The sequence below is a fragment of the Cebus imitator genome, unplaced genomic scaffold (genome assembly GCF_001604975.1).
Source record: "Cebus imitator isolate Cc_AM_T3 unplaced genomic scaffold, Cebus_imitator-1.0 Scaffold196, whole genome shotgun sequence".
Lineage (NCBI taxonomy): Eukaryota > Metazoa > Chordata > Mammalia > Primates > Cebidae > Cebus > Cebus imitator.
Window position 1 is genome coordinate 817,166 of NW_016107511.1, and position 3,996 is coordinate 821,161.

General features: G+C 46.6%; 1 pseudogene; it reads left to right on the top strand.

Annotated features, from left to right (window-relative positions):
* The first annotated feature begins 624 nt into the window (after window positions 1-624).
* On the top strand, window positions 625-2,147 carry LOC108316978 (annotated as a pseudogene).
* Window positions 2,148-3,996: the final 1,849 nt, after the last annotated feature.

Sequence of the window (3,996 nt, forward strand, 5' to 3'; positions counted from 1 at the left end):
TGAGCAGAGATCACGCCACTGAACTCCAGCCTGGGCAACAGAGCAAGGTTTCATGTCAGAAAAGTAAAAATAAATATAAATAAATAAAATGCTCCACCAAAGGACACAGCACAACAGGCATTCCGAAAACTTAGCAACAAAGAACTAGGGAAAAAGTGTTCATGATAATTTTCAGGGAATATTCAGAGGAAGGATTCTACCCAAATAGCAATGCAACTATGATGTTTCAGAAACAGAGAAATACAAATAAACCAGATAAAAGAACCCATGGGCAGGGTGCAGTGGCTCACGCCTGTAATCCCAGCACTTTGGGAGGCTGAGGCAGGCGGATCATGAGTTCGGGAGTTCGAGACCAGCCTGACCAACATGGTGAAACCCCGTCTCTACTAAAAATACAAAAAATTAGCAAGGCGTGGTGGCAGGTGCCTATAATCCCACCTACTCAGGAGGCTCAGGCAGGAGAATCACTTGAACCCGGGGGGCGGACGTTGCAGTGAGCCAAGATTGTGCTACTGTACTCCAGCCTGGGCAACAGAGCGAGACTCTGTTTCAAAAAAAAAAACAAAAAAACAAAAACCGTGAACTTAGGAAATGGCATAAAGAAAACTTTAAAATTAGAAAAACATGGGGCGGGGCCTGAAGCGCTGGGGCGGGCGGCTGAGACGGGCGCGCCCTGCCGGCCGCGCGGCCATGCTCCTGATGCTGACCTGTACCTGTGGGCGCGCGGGCCCGGCTGCACTCGTGCACGCTACGCTGCGGCGGCCGCGCGCCTCGTGCTTCTCCCTGACCTTCTGCCGCGCGGCCGCGCAGCGCCCCGGCGCCCGCGCAGCGCCCCGGCGCCCGCGTGTGCCTGAGCCGCGGCGGCCGCGTCTTCCGCGCCAGCGCCAGCCGGTTCATTGAAGACTTGAACAAGTGGGCCCTATTTCTTGTGTCTCCTTTTATACTTGAAGCAGAACACATAGCATTTGTGACAGAGAGCATTTGGGTACCAAGTGAGAATTGGATCCTCCTCCTCTTCAGAAACAATTGTCAAGTGGTCCGACTGTTGTTTGCCATTAGCTTGCGGACCTGGGGATCCTTGTCGGTTAATTGCGGAAGCAAGTGTGGACAACTTCAGCAAGCTGGGGGTGGCGTTCGTGGGAGATAGACTCCAGATGGATAATGGTCTGGTACCCCAAAAGATTGTGTCTGTGCACTGGCAGGACTCCACCCTGAAGGAAGTGAAGGATCAGGCCTCAAACAAGCAAGCCCAGATCCTAGAACCGAAGCCTGAATCTTCTCTTGAGATTAAGCCCGAGCAGGACGGTATGGAGCACGTTGGCAGAGATGACCCGAAGGCTCTCGGTGAAGAGCCCAAACAGAGGAGAGGCAGTGCCTCTGGGAGTGAGCCTGCTGGGGACAGTGACAGGGGAGGGGGCCCCGTCGAGCATTATCACCTCCATCTGTCCAGTTGCCACGAGTGTCTGGAACTTGAGAACAGCACCACTGAGTCAGTCAAGTTTGCATCTGCAGAGAACATTCCAGACCTTCCCTATGATTATAGCAGCAGTTTGGAGAGTGCTGCTGATGAGACACCCCTGAAAGAGAGGGGAGGAGAGTCAACCTCACGGGAAAGGCACCCAACATCCTCATCTATGTGGGCTCCAACTCCCAGGAAGCCCTTGGCCGGTTCCAAGAGGTCCAGTCTGTGCTGGCCGACTGTCTGGACGTTGACAGTTACATTCTCCACCACCTGCTGGAGGAAAGTGCCCTCAAAGACCCGTGGACGGACAACTGTCTGCTATTGGTCATTGCTACCAGGGAGTCCATTCCCGAAGTCCTATACCAGAAGTTCATGGCCTATCTGTCTCAGGGAGGGAAGGTGCTGGGCCTGTCTTCGTCCTTCACCTTCGGTGGCTTTCAGGTGACAAGCAAGGGTGTGCTGCGGAAGACGGTTCAGAACTTGGTTTTCTCCAAGGCTGAGCAGAGCGAGGTGAAGCTCAGCGTCTTGAGCAGTGGCTGCAGGTACCAGGAAGCCTCCGGAGAGCAGCTCAGCTCCGGCGGGCCTGGAGAACGAGGACAAGGACAGGATTGTGCATGTGCCTTTTGGAACTAATGGGGGAGAAGCTGTTCTTTGCCAGGTACTCAGGGCAGCGTGGATTTGGTGACCTTTGGGTATCTGTGGGTATCTTTGAGAGGGAATATGCCTTTTAAAGATACATGCTTAAAAGTTGTGTGCTGCAGGCTGTTTTTGACTGTTGGCTGGGAGCTTTTGCTGATAGAGAGCAGGTTTAGTTTACTTCGGGGCTTTCTTGAATACCCCGATTAACCAAAAGACTTGTGAGGAAGGAACAAGGCGGGTATCAGGGATACATGAGCTTGCTGGTTAACTGAGGCTTAGTCAGAAAATTCTTGTTTGGTTCTTTACTAGTATTGATCTTTTTTAACTACATCAGTCTGCATTCTTGCCTCAGAGTACCCCTTGGCTAATATAATTGAGCCTTTATTTAACGTAGGAAGTTAAAACCATCAGGGTCATGATTCTAGCTAGATGTCAGTGACCACCACGATGAAACACTACAGTTGATTGGCAAGGCAGTTTGTGTGAAAACATCTTCAGGTTCCCAATTCCTTTCTCACTCTTCCAAGTGCTGAAGAAAATCTTCAGATAAGAGAATATTGATCCTAGCTACTCAGGAGGCTGAGGCAGGAGAATTGCTTGAACTCGGGAGATGGAGGTTGCAGTGAGCCAAGACTGCGCCACTGCACTCCAGTTTGGGCAACAGAGCGAGACTCCATCTCAAAAAAAAAAAGAGAGAGAATATTGAAGTTACTTAGATTTGTGGCATAATAATACATAGGGAAAAAAATGGAAACAGGAGGAAAGGAAAATGCTAATTTCTTGCTTAGGAGATCCTTTGGTTCTTTTTTTAATTCCATCTTCTTTTTCCTTTTAGCTTTTTGTTTGTTTAAGCAAACAGTAGCTAATAGACTATTTCAGAATTCTTTATTATTTACTCCAAATCTTTTGATGCTTGGGGGAAAAGGTTTTCATTTGAGTTAGATGAACGTTCACTTGCCTTTAAGGATTTGATGCTCTAATGAGAAAACTAAGCAGACATAGATATTTTGTCCAGAAGAGTTCCCAAGATAAGTGTAATAGATTTTGTTTTATTATAGGGATCTTTTTATTGAGTTAGAGAATTGTTTACTTTTTTGTTTTGTTTTCATTTTTGTAATGCTTTGACTTTTTCCAGTTCTCCTGGAAGCGAAGTCTCTTGATTTTTCTGGCCACACATTTTTCCAGGGAGTATATATTTGTTTCTTTACATTTCTAAAACCGACTCACTTGTTCTTAAGATAATACTCAAGCAGAGATGCTTAAAATTGAGAAATTAGGACATTAGGACAGGTGAATGTGTACAGCCCAGGCAGGTTTCCTGTAGGGCTGCAGACCACATGAATTACCTTTTGGAGGCCTGATAAATGTTCCTCTTATCTTTTTATCTGCAAATATGGTAACAATAGTAGCTGCATATTCTCAGAAAATCCACTTAAAAACCTGACTTCCTAGAGCCATATTTCAGTTTTGAAGAGCGAATTTTACCACCCCTGAGCACAGACGTGTACTAGAAAATTGATTTGGCACTGTTACAATCCATTTCTCCGAGTTACATAGCAAATCTGCTTGCTGCATCATTTAAATTGACCCCATTACTGTCATAAAATGTGATACTGCAGTGCATTGCCCCAGGAAAAAAAAGGCACTATGATGCAGCTTCACAAATCAGATCCAGAGGATTAGAATGCCAATTTTTTATTTTAAATGACTTCCAGTTTTCTCCACAGGCCTGTGTCTCTGTGATACCTTACTGAGATTAAAAAATAAATATTATCACACGCTGGTTAGTTTCCTCTTACCCTGTTCAATTTCATAGCCTTCGTCTTTGTAATAAATCTAGTGATGATGTAACCCAATAAGAGGAGGTAAAGAACTTCAAGGGCAGAACACAGCTG